General features: G+C 46.3%; 1 protein-coding gene and 1 long non-coding RNA gene across 2 annotated transcripts in view; one reads left to right on the top strand and one right to left on the bottom strand.

Moving 5' to 3' along the window:
- LOC140703737 (uncharacterized) overlaps nt 1-19616 on the bottom strand; it is a 465058-nt gene that overhangs the window by 86202 nt on the left and 359240 nt on the right. The window lies entirely within an intron of this gene.
- On the top strand, nt 10123-14239 carry LOC144587424 (uncharacterized). The gene is made up of 2 exons (XR_013542580.1): nt 10123-10555; nt 11088-14239. It is a non-coding gene; the product is annotated as an uncharacterized LOC144587424 (long non-coding RNA).

The raw sequence follows: 19616 nt of genomic DNA, 5'->3' as shown, positions 1-19616 counted from the left end.
TATGTCGCTGTTGGCTTTTATTCATGCTACAAGTTCTGTGATGATTTTAAGGAGAGTGGGATTTGTAGTCAGAGGAAAATGGAACCTGTTAGGTTCAAAGTGAAATGATTTGAAGGCCTTGGAATGTAGTAAGAGCCATGCCAGTGTTTTTCCTAATTTACAACTAGGCTGGTACAGAGAGAACTCCAAGAAAAACAAAGGAGGAAGCGAGAGGCCCAGGAGACCAAACAAGAATATCATCCTAATTGGGAATGAGATAAAACACCTGGCCCCAGCGTGGGAATTTGGGGTGGAGAATGGTGTTACTCTTCTTTGAAGTTAATTGGTTTACAGCTAAGATGGGTCAAGTAGGAGGAGGGCTAAGTGATGCAGAAAAAGATGGAGAATGGGTTGTAAAGGAAGCTTCTCCTAGCTTTGCAAGCTTGGAGAGGGGAGTTTCGGAATGAAATGTGCTATGTGAGAAAATGCTTACAGAACGTAGAGACAGAAGGAGGAGGGGTGAATAGCCCTTTTTAGAAGCTAATTAGCTTAGAATATAGTTTTTCTTCTTTTAAAGAGAATTAGCAGCTTTACTTATTGGAATCTTTGGGTATGTTTTATGCTCTGTTTTAGCAAACAAACTATTTCTATGAATCTATATTTTCTTAATAAAAATACAGTAATTATAAAATCTTAAATGAGGACTAGTCTCTTGGAACAGCAGGGTTAGGCTTAAATCCAGTGGAATGGAAAGGTCACTAACTGGCTACCATTGAGAAGTACTACCTTACAGATGTGTTGTGAGTTCTGAGGAATCACCAAGCGCATGTCTATGTACTTTCAAAGTAAAGTGTTTTTTAATGGTCAAGCTTATCCATGGCAGAGATATTACACTATACTGAGTCTTAAGGACTTTTTTGTTGTTGTTCAGTTGTTAAGTCATGTCCGACACTTAGTGACCCCATGGACCTGAGCACACCGGCTCCTCCTGTCTTCCACTGCCTCCCAGAGTTGGGTCAAATTCATGTTGGTAGCTTCGATGATGCTGTCCAACCATCTCATCCTCTGTCATCCCCTTCTCCTCTTGCCTTCACAATTCCCCAACATTAGGGTCCTTTCCAGGGAGTCTTCTCTTCTCATGAGTTAGCCAAAGTATTGGAGCCTCAGCTTCAGGATCTGTCCTTCCAGTGAACACTCAGGGTTGATTTCCTTCAGAACGGATAGGTTTGATCTCCTTGCAGTCCAGGGGACTCTCAAGAGCCTCCTCCAGCAGCACAATTCAAAAGCATCAGTTCCTCGGCGGTCAGCTTTCTTTATGGTCCAGCTCTCACTTCCGTACATCACTGCAGGAAAAACCATAGCTTTGACTATTCTGACTTTTGTTGGCAAGGTGATGTCTCTGCTTTTTAAGATGCTGTCTAGGTTTGTCATCGCTTTCCTCCTAAGAAGCAGGCGTCTTCTAATTTCGGGGCTGCTGTCCCCATCTACCGTGATTATGGAGACCAGGAAAGTAAAATCTGTCACTACCTCCATATCATCCCCTTTTATTTGCCAGGAGGTGATAGGACCAGAGGCCATGATCTTAAATATTTTGATGTTGAGCTTCAGACCATTTTTCGTGCTCTCCTCTTTCACCCTCATTAAGATTTTTCTAATTCTTCCTCAATTTCTGCTATCAGAGTGGTATCATCTGTATATGTGAGGTTTCTGAGATTTCTTCCAGCAATCTTAATTCCATTTGGGATTCATTCAGTCCAGCCGTTCGCATGATGTATTCTGCATATAAGTTAAATAATCTGGGAGACAATATAGAGCCTTGTCGTACTTTCCCAATTCTGAACCAATCAGTTATTCAAAATCCAGTTCTAACTGTTGCTTTCTGTCCCACATATAGATTTCTCAGGAGACAGAGAAGGTGGGCAGGCAATCTCATTTCTTTAAGGACTTGCCATAGTTTGCTGTGGTTCATGCAGTAGTAGATGTTTTTTCTGGAACTCTCTGGCTTTCTCCATAATCCAGCTCATGTTAGCAATTTGGTCTTTAGTTCCTCTGCCCCTTCAAAATCCAACTTCTACTGCTGAAGCCTGCCTTGAAGGATTTTGAGCATAACCTTGCTAGTGTGTGAAATGAGTGCAATTGTACGGTAAGTTGGAGCATTCTTTGGCACTGCCCTTCTTTGGGATTGGGATGTAGAGTGTTTTTTTTCTAATCCTCTGGCCACTTCTGAATTTTCCATATTGAGTGTAGCACTCTAACAGCATCATCTTTTAAGATTTCCAGTAGTTCAATTGTAATGCCATTCCTGGCCTTGTTGTTAGCCATACTCTCTAAGGCCCACTTGACTTCGGTCGCCAGGATGTCTGGCAGAAGGTCACCAACCACACTACACTCTCTGGGTTTTCCGGGACATTCAGATCTTTCTGGTATAATTCCTCTGTATATTCTTGCCACCTTTTTTGATGTCTTCTGCTTCTGTGAGGTCCCTAATATTTTTGTCCTTTATCATATCCATCTTTGCACAAAATGTTCGTTTAATATCTCCAATTTTCTTGAACTGATCTCGGATTTTCCCCTTGCTATTATTTTCCTCTCTTTCTTTGTGCTGTTCCTTTAAGAAGGCCCTCTTATCGCTCCTTGTTATTCTTTGGAAGTCTGCATTCCATTTTCTGTAACTTTCCCTATCTCCCTTGCATTTTAATTCCCTTCTCTTGTCTGCTGTTTGTAAGGCCTGGTTGGACAGCCACTTAGCTTTTTTGCATTTTTTTTCCTTTGGGATGGTTTTTGTTGCTGCATCTTGTACAATGTTACGACCCTCCATCCAAAGTTCTTCAGGCACTCTGTCCACCAAATTTAGTTCCTTAAATCTGTTCTTCACTTCCACTTTGTATTCATAAGGGATTTGGCTGAGATTATACCTGACTAGCCTGTGGTTTTTCCTACTATCTTCAGTTTAAACTTGAATTTTGCCATAAGAAGCTGATGATCAGAGCCACAATCAGCTCAAGGTGGAAGGCCTACCCTCCCAGCAAGGGGCCTCAAAATATTTCTGTGATCACGGGTAGTGGAAGATATGGCGGCGGCACAGTCCCTACTCGTGTAAGAAGAACAATGGACAGATGTCTGAAGGCTGTCCATTGTTCTGAGACTGTGACCAACCCTCAGGATCGAGGCAGCCAGCTCAGTCATCCTTCCACTCTACGCCTGGTGCTGTTGAATGCCAGGTCTGCATCCAATAAGGCCCAGGTAATCCACAACCTTATCCTGGAGGAGGATGCAGACCTGGCTTGCATAACCAAAACATGAATAGGCGGAGAGGGGGGCCCACCCCTAGCACTCATCTGTCCGCCCAGTTATGCTGTCCAGCACCAGGGTAGACTGGAAGGACGGGGGGGGGAGTTGCCATTGTTTATAAATCCACCTTGGAGGTTATGAGGCGCTCCTCAGTGGTAAAGCCGGGTCTGGAGGCTCTCCACATGTCGATCGGGGCCAGGGACGGTATTGGGATCTTGCTGGGCTACCGTGCTCCCCGCGACCCAGCCATTTCCCTACCGGAGCTGGTGGACTTTGTCTCCGTGGCACTGCTGAGCTCCCCGAAGCTGCTGGTTTTGGGGGACTTCAACGTGCACGCGGGGGCAGAGATTTCTGGACCAGCTTTTGAGTTCTTGGAGACCATGGCCTTCTTGAACATGTCCCAACATGTCATCGGCCCCACCCATGTGGGCGGCCACACACTTGACCTGGTTTTTTCCACCAATTGGAGCAAGAGTGGTCCGATAGTGACTGACCTTGAGCCGGTGCCTTTGTAATGGTTGTATCACCACCTAATAAAATGTAACCTCAACATGGCCCTCCCCCCTCGCAGGGAGCAGGGACCTATTGTTATGGTCCGCCCTCGAACACTACTGGATCCGATTGGATTCCAGGATACCATGAGAGGTGTTATGACTGACCTGGCTGGCGCTCCTGTCGAGACTCTGACCAGCAGCTGGTTTGCTGCGGCGGCTAGGGCTGTAGACATGATCGCACCTAAGCGCCCTCTCCAACGCAGAGCCCGCCCGGCGCCCTGGTTTAACCAGGACCTTAGGGCGTGAAAAGCGGTTTATGAGACGGCTATAGCGCAAATGGAGAAAGGACCCGACGGATTATAATTGGATAGCTGTTAAGGTCGCCACTAACCTTTACCTGGCTAAGGTAAAGGCTGCCAGTCGAGCATACTTCGCTAACCGGATAAGCGAAGCGTCCAACCAGCAGGCGGAATTATTCTGTATAGTGTGCGACCTATCCGGAATTGGCCCGGGTGATGGGCCTTCCCCTAGTTTTTCACGGACCAATTTGCAGCATTTTTTAAAGCTAAAGTGGAGGCCATCCCCCGGGACCTGTCTCCCTTTTTGAACACAGTGAGTCGAGCAGAGATGTCCAGTGCTCCGTCTTGCCTGGTGGCTTTTGACTCCTTTCAGCCTGTCACGCCCGACACTGTGGCCAGGGCTCTTGATCGCTGTCATGCCACCACCTCCTCCCTTGACCCTTGCCCGGCCTGACTAATCAAAGCGGCCAGGCCTACAACAACGGAATGGGCCATTGTAATAATTAATGGGTCTTTCCTTGAGGGTAGATTTCCATCTGCCCTCAAGGAGACACTCATTAGGCCCATTATAAAGAAACCAAGCTTGGCAGCGGACGGATTGGGAATTATAGGCCCGTCGCCAATGTTTCTTTTCTAAGCAAGGTAGTTGAGAGGGTGGTGGCTGATCAGCTTCAGGCGCACCTGGACGAAACAGATGCCTTGGATCCATTTCAGTCGGGCTTCAGGCTGCGCCATGGTACAGAAACGGCGTTGCTCGCGCCATGGTACAGAAACGGCGTTGCTCCCTTGAGGGAGGCCGACGGGAAAAGTGTCCCTGCTGGTCCCCCTCGATATCTCAGCGGCCTTTGATACCACTGACCACGGTATCCTCCTGGAGAGGCTCTCTGAGTTGGGAATTGGGGGCCTTGCGTTGGCTTGGCTCCGCTTCTTCTTGGAGGACTGCCCCCAGAGAGTACAGCTTGGGGAGAGTTTCTCGACCCCGTGGAGTCTCAATTGTGGGGTTCCACAGGGGTCGATTATTTCCCCAATGCTGTTTAACATCTATATGAGGCCGCTGGGAGGGGTCATCCGGGGGTGTGGAGCTCGATGTCATCAGTATGCTGATGATACTCAGCTCTACATCTCCTTTCTACCTTCTGCAGGAGATGCCGTTCTGTCCCTTCAGCACTGCCTGGCGAATGGATGCAGGAGAACGGGCTGATGCTGAACCTGGACAAGATGGAGGTGCTGAGGGTGGGTGTCCCCACAGTGGGGGGTTTGGGAAACTCCCTCTCCTTTGGGGGGGTGACCCTCCCTGCCAAGGATGGGGTCCGCAGCTTGGGGATCCACCTGGACCTGGTGATAACTATGGAATCCCAGGTGGCGTCTGTGGTCCGAACCGCCTTCTATCATCTTAGGCGGATAACCCAGCTGCGGCCCTATCTCGATGTGGCGGCCCTCACTACCTTAGTACATGCGCTCGTAATCTCAAGATTAGACCACTGTAACGCGCTCTACGTGGGGCTGCCTTTGAGGCTGCTGTGGAAATTACAGGTGGTGCAGAATGCTGCGGCCAGACTCCTTACTGGTGTGAAAAAATACCAACATATTTCTCCCAGTCTGGCCACAGTGCATTGGCTGCCCATCCGGTTCCGCATCGACTTCAAAGTGTTGATGCTTATGTATAAAGCCCTAAATGGCTTAGGGCCTCGATTCTTGGCGGAACGCCTACTTCCACCAAGTTCTACCTGTGTCACTCACGCGAGTCAGGAGGTGAGGCTGAGGAGCCTAACGCCGAGGGAGGCCCGGAAAGAAAAGACAAGAAATCGGGCCTTCTCGCCTCTGGAATAACCTTCCTCCTGACATTCACGCGGCTCCCTCGCTGGGTATTTTCAAAAATCAACTAAAAACACTGATGTTTCGGCAGGCCTTCCCTTCAGTTAATTCCTGATTTTTCCTTTTCTTCTTTCCTAGTGTTTCCTCCATCCTGTCTAATGTTTTTTTTCCTTATGTAAAATTGTTTTAATTATATTGCCATATGTTTGTCGTAAGCTGCCTAGAGTGGTCCTGTAGGACTAGATAGGCGGGATATTAATTAATTAATTAATTAATTAATTAATTAATTAATTAATTAATTAATTAATTAATTAATTAATTAATTAAATACATACATACATACATACATACATACATACATACATACATACATACATACATACATACATACATACATACATACATACATACATAAAGAAATAAAGGTCTTGTTTTTGCTGACTTTATAGAGCTTCTCCATCTTTGGCTGCAGAGAATATAATCAATCTGATTTTGGTATTGCCCATCTGATGATGTCCATGTGTAGAGTAGCCTCTTTTGTTGTTGGAAAAGAGTGGTTGTGATGACCAGCTTGTTCTCTTGACAAAACTCTATTAACCTTTGCCTTTCTTTGTTTTGAACTCCAAGGCCAAACTTACCTGTTGTTCCTTTTATCTCTTGAGTCCCTACTTTAGCATTCCAGTCCCCTAGAATGAGAAGAACATCTTTCTTTGGTGTTACTTCTAGAAGGTGTTGTAAGTCTTCATGTTGTTGTCGTTTAGTCCTTTAGTCATGTCTGATTCTTCGTGACGCCATGGACCAGAGCATGCCACGCCCTCCTGTCTTCCACTGCCTCCCGGAGTTGGGTCAAATTCATGTTGATAGCTTTGATGACGCTGTGCAACCATCTCAACCTCTGTCGTCCCCTTCTCCTCTTTCCCTTACACTTTCCCAACATCAGGGTCTTTTCCAGGGAGTTTTTTATTCTCATGAGATAGCCAATGTATTGGAGCCTCAGTTTAAGGATATGTCCTTCCAGTCAGCATAGAATTGGACAATTTCAGGCTTTTCAGAATTAGTGGTTGGTGCATAAACTTGGAAACTGAAAGGTTTGCCTTGGATTCGTATTGAAATCATTCTATAATTTTTGAGTTTGTATCCCAATACAGCTTTTCCCACTGTTTTGTTGACTATGAAGGCTACTCCATTTCTTCTATAGGATAATTGCCCACAATAGTGGATATGATAATTGTCTGAATTGAATTCACCCATTCCCGGCGATTTTAGTTCACTGATGCCCAGGATGTCAATATTGATTCTTGCCATCCCCTGTTTGACCACATCCAACTTACCAAGGTTCATAGGTCTTACAATCCAGGTTCCTATGTACTATTTTTCTTTTCAGCATCAGACTTTCCTTTCACTTCCAGGCGCATCTGCAGCTGAGTGTCCTTTTGGCTTTGGCCCAACCACTTCATTAGCTCTGGAGCTACTTGTCCTTGTCCTCTGCTCTTCCTCAGTAGCATGTTGGTCGGCTTCATATCTAAGGGGCCCATCTTCCAGCGTCATATCTTTTAGCCTTTTTTCCCAGCTCATGGGTTTTTCTTGGCAAAGATACTGGATTGGCTTGCCAGTTCCTGCTCCAGGTAGATCGCATTTAGTCAGAACTCTCCACTGTGACCTGTCCGTCTTGGGTTTCCCTGCATGGCATATCCCATAGCTTCTCTGAATTACTCAAACCCTTTCGGCACAACAAGGCAGCAATCTGTGAATGTGATTTTATATTGTTAGATAGCATGCTGTGGTAAAACACTGAGGGTAGCACTAAGCACTTTAAACAACTAACTCATAAATCTTGTGCCAATGTTTTATCTTTCATGCCTCTGATATCTAAGGATGAAGGTCCGAGGAATCCCAAAAGGAACTGACATTCACACAGTCAGCCCTATCTTAGGTTGAATGGAAGGGGACACTCAAGGAGGTCTTGAAGGTTTGAAGAGACAGGCTGTTCCTCATTAGCAGTGGGTGCCCCCCCCACCTTGGGTGGCCCGGGTGTTCTTGGACCACAATTCCTACAATCCTTCCCAACCACCTTTGCTGGCCTGAGTCTCTGGGAAGAGCCATCCAGGAACTCCTGGGTTCCCCAAGGTTGGGAACTGTCGCGACTGCCACCTCCTCCTACGTCACCACAAGAGATGACAGGCCACGATCCTTCACTCACACATACACAACTTCGCTGCCACCAACCACACATAAACCTGACACATCAGACTTATTATGGATTTCAAAATAAAAATGATGATTTATTGAATACAAAAATAAAATGTAAATAACTGAATGAATCACTTGTCACACTATATTTCTCAGACTTTAACCCTGCACAGTTCTTTGTTACTTAACACTCAATTACCTAACCTATATCTAACCCTGTCTACAGATCTTCTTTCAAGCCCTCACTCAACTCTCTCTCCAACCCTATCTCAACCCTCTCCCCTTCTCTTTGCACTCTACCCTTATATACATAAACTCCACCCCTTTAAGACCCACGTCCTGTCCTGCCATAGGCCAGGAAACCCCAGCCTTAGCCAAGACAGGCAGGTGACGTCATGGCACACGTCACAGGAACCACCAAATGAAGAACAGACAGGGAATCCAAAGGTCATCTAGTCCAACCCCCTTCCCATTGGCAGGAAGAAGCTGCTGCTCCAGCGTCCATGACAGGGAGACATTTAGACTCCGCATGGAGCATGGGGGCTTCCATGAAAGAGGTGATTACTCCACCACCATCTGAGGCTTCCCCAAATCTTTATCCTGGACTGTCACCCCAACCCCTTGGGTAACAGACCTTTTCAGATAAAAGATATCAGAGCACGTTTCCTTGGCCCGAGTTTCCTGGTTTCATAAAACAGGCGGCAGCAAATACCGATCCACAGTTGTGGGGCTGCCTAGCCAACCGGAGACTCTGAGCTAAGGGTACCAACTCTTTCTATAGTCATGAAAAAGAAGCTTGTTTCCTTGATTCCTCAGAAGCCTATTGGCCCTTCCTCATGGCTGCTCCCTTTGGGACCAGACCAGGTCCCCCCCTTGCAAGACCAATTCAAGGCCCCGCCTGGGTCATGTATCCTGTCATGGTCCAGACCCCATTGATCTAGGAAGATTCTCCATCCTCCAGGTTAGGTTCTCGGGCAGGTGAGTCCTGGCAAATGGGCCTCATCCTGATTCCGTGGATAAGAAGTCCAGTGGCCAGGACTCGACTGCCTGAAGTTTCATGAGCCAAACCCTAGAGGTCTGTGCTGGTCTGATGAGGATTACGAAGGAAGAGATGGTCAAGGTTTTGACATTGTAATTCAGTTAGAATTTATTTACAAAAAAACAGAGTTGGAGGCCTTTAGTATCTCATTTCCGGGGAGGCAACGTGACAGCAGCAAGAGCAGAGGGAATCCCAGGGCTCTGGGCACCGGTGTGTAAACTCTGGATCAGCAGACCCCCAGCAGTGGAAGGGGGAGGCACGTTCTATAGGAGAGTAGGGCTTGTAATGCAGGAGAGCTGGAAAAACTCAGAATTCGGACAGCAATCTGTGAGAGTTTCTTTTCTCAGAGCATCTGGCCTGGGAGACAGCATTTCTGGTGAATTAGCTGCCTAACCTTGCCAAGGTGGGAAATGTGAAGAAGATTCTTGCTTGACTACATGAACTGTGAGTAACTGTGTGATACCCGCTCCCCGGGTCGTGAGGTGATGTTGGGAGTGCCATCTCGCCCTAGAGCCTCCGTGGGCACCCAGACAGCACCAAAGCCATTTCCACCCCGGATGTTACACCAGGCAGTGGATACTGTTGATTTAGAACGGGGCATGAAGGGGTTAAGTATAGGGACCCAGACTCCTCAGGTTTGGGCGGGAAGAGGTTGGAAGGAGCCAGAGGAGGGAGCGGCAGGGGAAGTCGGTAGCCGGAGTGACGTGGACGAGGGTGGATGGGAATGGGTGTTCATCCAAGACCCTTGGACTGGCCAGTGGGAACAGGTGTGTCTCACTAGGAGGGAGGCTGAGGAGAAGTGAAGGAGAGAAATGGTAGTACGCCCCTCTTACTGGGGAGAAAGAGAGACCAGGGAGTGGCGACGTAAGTTGGTTGAGGAGAAGAAGAGAGTGGAGAAAGAGAGAGAAGAAAAGAGGTAATGGCATCTGGAGGAATTGAGGAAACTGGGTTGCTACCAGGACCCTGGGGCGACTCAGGGACGGAGAACCATGTACCCTGGGGATATCCTGTTAAGGTATATAATTTTTATATAGCCTGAACATAATATGTGTGTGTGCAGAACAAGATAAAGATGACGTCATTCCTTCATCCCTGACTGATGCAATTCTCTGCAATATGAAGATTGCCACACCTGTGTGCATGAAGTCACCTTAGACGGGATTGGACCAGACTGATGCCAGAACTGTATTTAAGAAATGAACTCTGTACAGTCATTCTCTTCTCCTGTGTACTGATGTCTGCATGTCATGCTGCCGGTTTGAATACTGAATACTGAAGTGCTGTATGTATGTATATCCTGTATATATTTTGTAAATACACTGCTGAAAAGAAGAAGCTGTTGTGTGCGTTTATCTGCGCTTTACTCTGAGAGAGACAAGATAAAGTCACAGACGCACACTCCCTTAACAGAGGTTATGCGCCCAGCAACGTTCCGCTGCGCTGCAAACGTGAGTAAATGAGTAAATGAAAGAGGAGGAGAGCCTAAGCAGCAGTGATAGTGAAACCAGTTCGTCTGTAAACCCGGGGAAGGGAAGGATACAGAGAGCTGCAAGGATGGCATACAGCACGGGAGGAAATATAGGTGGCCTGGCCATAAATAGACTGAATGAAAATAATTATAGAACGTGGGCAATTAAAGCGGAGATGTTGTTGAGAAAGGAGGGTCTGTTTCGCTACGTTACAGCCCCCCCAGTGCAGCCCAGTGAGGAGGAAGAGGCAGAGCATGAGAGAGCTCTAGCCACGATCATTTTGGCCATTGAAGATTCGCTTCTAACCCACATTCAAGGACTGACAACAGCAAAAGCAGTCTGGGATAAACTAAAAGGCATTTATCAGAGGGAGACGACAGGCACAAAGATTTCTCTTACCAGGAGGTTGTTTCAATGCAGGATGAAACAGGATGAATGTGCTTCGGAACACTTAAAAAATATGAAGGACATGTTTAATCAACTGCAATTAATGAATGTTGTCTTCCCTCAGGAACAGCGCGTTTATATTTTGCTAAGTTCTCTGAATGACGATTACTCCATGCTAGTAACAAGTTTGGAAAGCATGCCAGAAACAGAGCTTTCAGAAGAATATGTGACAAACAGAATTCTCCAGGAGGAACAGCATTTAAAACAGAGAATGCTGAACAAAAAGGCAAACCACGTGCGTGCTGACCATGAGAGACAGAGATACGCTGATGGCAGCGTGCCCAGGAGGCGGGCAGACGGAGAACAAAGAGGAAGAGTGATGATGACGAAAGCCTGTTTCCTCTGCGGATCCACCAATCACCTGCAACGGAACTGTGACAAAAGCGGAAGTCCTCCAAGCAACAGAGAAGGCAGGAAGAAGGTCTCCAAACGGTTTCAACAAAGAAACGACATGAGGCCGGTCTCCTTGGTTACCAGAGGAACGAGGGACAAGGTTCCCGGCAGCCACACATTTGAGTGGCTCATTGACTCGGGGGCTGTCGTACATTTGACAAATAATAGGGATCTCTTTTGTCTTTTAGATGAAACCAGCCTCAGAAGTGTGATGATGGCAAATTCACAAGAGACGGCCGTTGAAGGACAAGGAACTGTTTACATTCCTTCGTTGAATACTGAGATAAGTGGGGTATTTTACGCTCCTGAATTGTCGTTTAATATAATAAGTGTATCAGCGTTGGCTGAGCAAGGGTTCACTGTCACTTTTGAGAAACAGGAGTGTATAATTAAGAAAAATGGTAAAATAGTTGCAAAAGTGAAGCAAGAAAACAATCTGTACATGTTAAAGAGCCAGACACATGAAAGTGCACATGTGATACATACAAACAAACCACAACATGATAACTGTATACATTTACTGCATAGGAGGCTGGGTCATGTAAATTTTAGATCATTACAGAAAATGGAACATTTTGCCAGGGATGTAAACATAAAGGAATGCAAAAATTACTTGGACTGTAATGTCTGTAAAAGTAGCAAGACAAATGTGGCCCCAAAAGGGAGGAAAAGTGACAGAGTCACAACCAGGCCATTTGAATTAGTTCATGCAGATTTAATGGGACCATTTCCTCCATCATTAGGAGGAGCGAAATATGCAATGGTTCTAGTGGATGATTTTACAAGGTTTTCTTTTTGTTATACACTAAGATCTAAAACAGAAGTATTTGATACATTTAGAAAATGGTTATTTTCAGTAGAGAGGAGATTTGACCACAAGGTGGCGCAGTTGCAAACGGATCGAGGTACAGAGTTTACAAACACTAGGTTTCAAAGATGGTTAGAAAGCCTGGGAATTAGACATAGAAAAACGAGCCCATATAGCCCATTTCAGAATGGTGTTGCTGAGAGACGCAACAGAGTGTTACAAGAGATGAAAAATGCATTGTTGGCAGACTCTGGGTTGCGTCATGGTCTGTGGAGTGAAGCGATACTAACCTCTAACTTTTTGGTTAACAGAATTTATTCTTCCTCGATAGATGACACACCATATTTCTTGTTATACGGTAAGAAACCATGTTTAAAATATTTGAGGGTGTTTGGATGCACGGCTTGGGTGCATATCCCGAAACAACTCAGAAGAAAAGGTAAAAATAAAACAAGAAAAATGACATTTGTAGGGTATGAACCCAATTCAAAGGCATACCGGTTTTTTGATGGGGATAGAAGTGTGATAATCTCTAGGTCAGCCAGTTTTAATGAAGGGGAAAACTGGGACCAAGTACATGCAAACTCACAGTTATACATCCCTCTACACGAAAGAAAAAGTCAATTAAGACAGACAGGAACACTTAAGCATGGCGTGGAGTCCTGTGCTGATGATGAAGAAGGAGGAGCTACTACAGATGAAGAAGAAGAAGAAGAAAAAGAAGGTAGTGATGAGGAAGGACACGAAGAGGAGGAAGCACACACTAGTAGTCAGATAGAAACACACACAAATTCACATGGTCCCAGGAGGTCCCAGAGGGCAAATAAGGGTGTGCCACCCAGTAGATTTGGAGTGAGTGGAATTACAGTGTGTAATGTTTATATTGAGCCCAGAAACTATAAAGATGTTTTGAAGCTTCCTGATTATGAGAAGAATAAGTGGTTAGAGGCCATGGAGGAGGAGATGAATTCCATGGAGGAACATCACATGTTCACTGAAACCAAACTACCAGCAGAGCATAAGGTAATAGGTAGTAAGTGGGTGTTCAAAAGAAAATTGCAAAATGACGGAAACTACAGATATAAAGCAAGGTTGGTTGCACAAGGTTTTACACAGAAAAGGTTTATACATTATGATGATACCTAAAGGGAACATATAATTATCGTTTAACTTTGCAACCATCAAAAAATTTAAAACTGTCAGCTTATGTGGATAGTGACTGGGCCAACGATGAAAAAGACAGAAAATCTATGACTGGATTTGTCATAAAATTTGGAAGTAATATAGTTGGTTGGAAATCACGAAAGCAAAATTCTGTAGCAATCTCAACTTCTGAAGCAGAGTTTGCTGCCTTGTCAGATTTATGCTCTGAATTAATCTGGTATAAACAATTAACAAAAGACTTAAAGTGTAAAACAGATAATGCAATAAAAGTAATGGAAGATAATACCACCTGTATACAAATGGCCAAAACAGATAGAGTAAAAAACAGGAGCAAACATGTTGATATTAAATATCATAACGTAAGGGAAGCTGTAAAAGGAAAACTAATTGAATTAGAATATTGTAAGACTGAAGAAAATATTGCAGACATATTGACTAAACCGTTGTGTGCTCAAAAGCATGAAATGTGTATAGATGCATTGGGAATGTGTAATGGGTTCAGGCAATTTAAAAATTAGGAGGAGTGTTAAGGTATATAATTTTTATATAGCCTGAACATAATATGTGTGTGTGCAGAACAAGATAAAGATGACGTCATTCCTTCATCCCTGACTGATGCAATTCTCTGCAATATGAAGATTGCCACACCTGTGTGCATGAAGTCACCTTAGACGGGATTGGACCAGACTGATGCCAGAACTGTATTTAAGAAATGAACTCTGTACAGTCATTCTCTTCTCCTGTGTACTGATGTCTGCATGTCATGCTGCCGGTTTGAATACTGAATACTGAAGTGCTGTATGTATGTATATCCTGTATATATTTTGTAAATACACTGCTGAAAAGAAGAAGCTGTTGTGTGCGTTTATCTGCGCTTTACTCTGAGAGAGACAAGATAAAGTCACAGACGCACACTCCCTTAACATATCCAGATGACTTCGAACCCGAAGAACCCTCACGGGTTCAGGCCGGTCCATGGGCTTCGAAGTCAAGTAATCCGTTTGACGAAGATTGGGTGCCCCTGATTGAGCCATTGCTCCCTCAGGAGAAGTTTATCCCCAGCTTAATAGACACTTCTATACCCTTCCCCCAGTTAATAAATGAAGACAAGTTGTTTGGTACTAAGGCGTCTCCTGTTTTATTGGGGTCGGGGGAGGCGAACACAAAGGGACCCTCACATATTGGCGCCCAGAACGTGGGGCCTCCCCCGCAACCCACAGACACGGAGAAATGGATGCAACGGATAACTGAAGGGCAGGAGGTCTTGTTAAAACAGCTAGCCGATCAGCAACGGATGATAATTGAACAGCTGAAATCCCCTCAGATAAACCAGCCCTCAGAGAGCGCCGGGCAGAAACAACCCATAGCAACGCGGCCCCCGGTTAAGTTACAGAAAATGGGCCCTCAGGACGACCCGGCAGCGTTCTTACACACATTCGAGAGGATTGCCACCTCGGCGCATTGGCCGAAAGATCAGTGGGCACTCATATTGACCCCATATCTCACCGGATTACCCCAAGAAATAGTAGATACCCTAGACCCAGAAGAAGCGGGTGATTACGACATGGTACGGACGGCCATTTTGAACACCTTCAACTTAAACGAGGAGGCCTACTGGAGGAAATTTCGGGGATTAAAGTTGAAACCCGGGCTGCACCCCAGGACACTAGCCCAAAAAGTAAGGGTCAATGCCACAAGGTGGATACAACCAAAGGGGAAGACAGTGGAACAAGTCTTAGAAATTGTGATTATGGAACAGTTAATCTCGACTCTAAACAGTGGGGCTCGGAATTGGGTCATCAAGAACAAACCCTCCAGCCTAGAGGGCACTGTGAGGCTGTTGGAAGACTACCTAGAGGCTGAGGACACATGGCAAATTCGAAGTGCGTCACAAGCAGAAGGAGCTAAGCAGAGGGAGAAAATGGCGGAGGCGAGCGGGCAAGCGGACTTTCGCGGAGCAACAGAGACAGGGGCCAAAAAGAACAGACCCGACCGAATCGAGTATGCGAACCTGGTAGGAACGCGGGTACCTAGGCCAACAGTAACGAACAACCCAGCGGCCTCAAAACAAGCGACGACCTGGAACCTGGGAAAGGAGAAGATGACCGCTTGCTTCAGCTGTGGCCAGTTCGGCCACATCTGGAAGTATTGCCCCGTTACGGAGTGTGCGTGGGCTGAGGCTTGTACCAGGATGACCAAGGTGGGTGAGGAGAACCACCCGGGTTGGGTAGTGGAGGCAAGAGTTAATGGACAAACTAAGAAGGCTTTAGTGGATACCGGATGCAGCAAAACGCTGGTAAAAGAGCTAGAGGGAGAACGTTTGCCTGAGATTGCTGTAATCCGTTGCATTCACGGGGATGTGAAAGAGTATGCGACTACTATGGCCGAGGTCGAGGTAGACGGCCTTAAAAGAGACATGGAAGTGGGGATAGTTCCCGGTATGACCCGTGAAATGCTGCTAGGGAGAGACGGGCCTGGACTGAGCAATTTAGCTAAGGCGCCCGGGGAAATAGGCTGGGTCCAAGAAGAAACTGAGGCCAGGGAGTTAGAAGTTATGAATTTGTCTAGAGATCAGATACGAAGCCTCCAACAAGATGATGCAGGACTTAACAACTGTTTACAGCAAGCGCTGGCAGAAGGGACTACCCCAGAAGGGGTGCAAGGATTTGAGTTGAGGGGAGGCTTGCTGTATCACGTAAACAAGGCGTCCAACGAAGAAGAATCCCAGCTGGTAATTCCAAAGGGCCTGCAGTTTTGGGTAATGCATTGGGCTCATGACTTACCAGTGGCGGGACATCTGGCTGCACAAAAGACTTTGGATAGAGTAAAACAGCAGTTTTGGTGGCCAGGGATGGCCCACGATGTGGAAGAGTTCTGTCGGTCCTGTGCTAAGTGCCAGATGACTCAACCTAAGTCAGGACCGGGGGCAGAGCTCATACCCATGCCTCTGGTAGATAGACCATTTGACAGAATTGCTCTGGACATTGTGGGACCGCTAGCCAAATCAGCGGGGGGGGGCATCAGTATATACTAGTAATCATTGATTATGCCACCTGGTACCCAGAGGCAGTGCCCCTGAGGTCCACCACAGCTAAAGTATTGGCTAAAGAGTTATTAGAGATGTTCTCCCGAGTGGGCTTTCCAAAAGAGGTGTTAACAGATCAAGGCTCTAATTTTATGAGCCTGACATTCAAGCAGATGTGGGACCTGTTAGGGGTTAAACCTTTGAGAACCTCTGTCTATCATCCTCAAGCCAATGGGCTAGTAGAAAGGTTTAACCGGACCTTGAAGGGTATGCTCAGAAAGTTGTCAATGGAAAAACCCAAGATGTGGCATACCTTCCTAGCCCCATTGATGTTTGCGATTAGGGAGGCCCCTCAAGCCTCCACGGGTTTCGCCACCTTTGAATTATTGTATGGCCGAAGACCCAGGGGGGTACTTGATTTAATAAGAGAAAAATGGGAAGAAGGGGAAGATCATTCCAAGGGTGCGCTACAGCAGATAGTTGAGATGAGAAATAGTTTACAATTGGCGTGGGAGATGGCTAGAGAGAATCTAGGACAAACGCAGGTTAGACAAAAGGGCTACTATAATAAAAAGGTTCGCCCGAGGAGTTTTGAACCTCAGCAAAAAGTATTAGTACTATTACCCACAGACACTTCCAAGTTCTTGGCTAAGTGGCATGGGCCTTACAAAGTGCTAAGGAAAATAAATGAAGTAGATTATGAAATAGAGACCCCAGATAGAAAAAAGAAGACCCAAGTGTTCCACGTGAATTTGTTAAAAGAATGGATAGATAGAGAAGTGTTGTTCGGGACTGAGGTAGATGACGAGTTGGGTCCCAAAAGAGAAGACCTGACCTCGGGAGGAGACATAGTTGTAGGAGACCTCTTGTCAGAGGAACAAAAACAACAAGCGGGGCAGTTGAAGGAAGACTTTCCCCAAGTATTCTCTCCAATACCTGGGTGTACCCAGTTGGTGGAACACATTATAGAAACACCTCCTGGTAACATTGTGAGAGTTAGTGGAAGGTCTTGGCCCCGACACATAACGGGGGTTATTAACCAAGAAGTAGAGTAAATGCTTAAACTGGGGGTCATAGAACCATCCAATGGGCCTTGGAGAAGCTTCCCTGTAATGGTTCCTAAACCTGATGGATCTCTCAGGTTCTGTATTGACTTCAGAAAGGTTAATGCTAGGGGGGGCTAAATATCTCAGTTCAATCGATTTAACAAAGGGGTATTGGCAGATCCCGTTAAGGCCCCAAGATAAGGAGAAAACGGCATTCTGTACCCCTAAGGGTTTATTTCAATTCAAAAAGATGCTGTTTGGGCTGCATGGGGCAGCTGCAACGTTCCAACAATTAATGGACCGGGTGTTGGAACCCCTACAAGATTGTGCAGCCGCCTATATTGACGACATTATAATTTTTTGGGAAGAACAGTATCCCACCTTAGGAGGGTGCTGGAGAGGCTACACGAAGCAGGTTTGATTGTTAATCCTAAGAAGTGCAAGATAGGGCTGCCCAAAGTAGATTACCTGGGATACAAAGTCGGGCAAGGAGAAATCCAACCCCAGGAGGAGAAAGTGACCAAAATATCTAAGTGGTACCGACCCAGGACAAAGAAGGAAGTTCAACAATTTTTGGGTCTGGTAGGTTATTACCGCCAGTTTGTGCCGAACTTTGCCTCCATAGCTGCTCCGCTAACTGATTTAACGAGGAAAAAGGCCCCGGTGAAAGTAATATGGGGTCCTTCCCAAGAAAAAGCGTTCAAAACGTTGAAAGAAATCATTTGTGAATTACCAGTTAGGTTTGCACCTGATTTTGATATACCCTTTACCCTTTTTACTGACGCATCGGATCGGGGTATAGGGGCAGTCTTATCACAGGTTAAAGAAGGGGTGGAATACCCGGTGTTGTATTTGAGTCGTAAGTTGTCGCCCCGAGAACAAAGATAAGCTTTAGCCATCAAGTGGGCTACCCATAGTCTTAAATATTACTTATTAGGAGCTCCCATTGACTTGGTCACCGATCATACCCCATTACAGTGGTTGGAGCGAATGAAAGAAACCAATCCACGATTAAGTCGGTGGTACTTAGCTTTACAACCGTTCTCTTTTCAAGTAAGATACAGAAAAGGCAAAGAGCATACTAATGTCGACTATTTTTCTCGGCAGGGTCCGTGGGCGCGCAGCGAGTAAGAGCGGACGGCACTCTTGGAGGGGGGGGATGTGTGATACCCGCTCCCCGGGTCGTGAGGTGATGTTGGGAGTGCCATCTCGCCCTAGAGCCTCCGTGGGCACCCAGACAGCACCAAAGCCATTTCCACCCCGGATGTTACATCAGGCAGTGGATACCGTTGATTTAGAACGGGGCATGAAGGGGTTAAGTATAGGGACCCAGACTCCTCAGGTTTGGGCGGGAAGAGGTTGGAAGGAGCCAGAGGAGGGAGCGGCAGGGGAAGTCAGTAGCTGGAGTGACGTGGACGAGGGTGGATGGGAATGGGTGTCCATCCAAGACCCTTGGACCGGCCAGTGGGAACAGGTGCGTCTCACTAGGAGGGAGGCTGAGGAGAAGAGAAGGAGAGAAATGGTAGTACGCCCCTCTTACTGGGGAGAAAGAGAGACCAGGGAGTGGCGACGTAAGTTGGTTGAGGAGAAGAAGAGAGTGGAGAAAGAGAGAGAAGAAAAGAGGCGATGGCATCTGGAGGAATTGAGGAAACTGGGTTGCTACCAGGACCCTGGGGTGACTCAGGGACGGAGAACCATGTACCCTGGGGATATGCCGGGTATGAAGAGGCCACCCCACTATTGATACCAGATCCAGTTGGCTTCGAACCCGAAGAACCCTCACGGGTTCAGGCTGGTCCATGGGCTTTGAAGTCAAGTAATCCGTTTGACGAAGATTGGGTGCCCCCGATTGAGCCGTTGCTCCCTCAAGAGAAGTTTATCCCCAGCTTAATAGACACTTCTATACCCTTCCCCCAGTTAATAAATGAAGACAAGTTGTTTGGTACTAAGGCGTCTCCTGTTTTATTGGGGTCGGGGGAGGCGAAGACAAAGCGACCCTCACAAACTGACCTTTTATTTCTCATCAGTGAGTACAGTTGAAACTGATGCTGCTGACTTACAAGTAGAGAAGAAATTAACAAAGTGGCAAAATAAATAAACCAAGAATACAAGCCAGCTAAATTGGGGCAATTCAGAGCCAAATTAGTTGTTACTCAA

This window comes from Pogona vitticeps, chromosome 2 (genome assembly GCF_051106095.1).
Source record: "Pogona vitticeps strain Pit_001003342236 chromosome 2, PviZW2.1, whole genome shotgun sequence".
NCBI lineage: Eukaryota > Metazoa > Chordata > Lepidosauria > Squamata > Agamidae > Pogona > Pogona vitticeps.
This window is presented reverse-complemented; position numbering and strand designations above follow the sequence as displayed.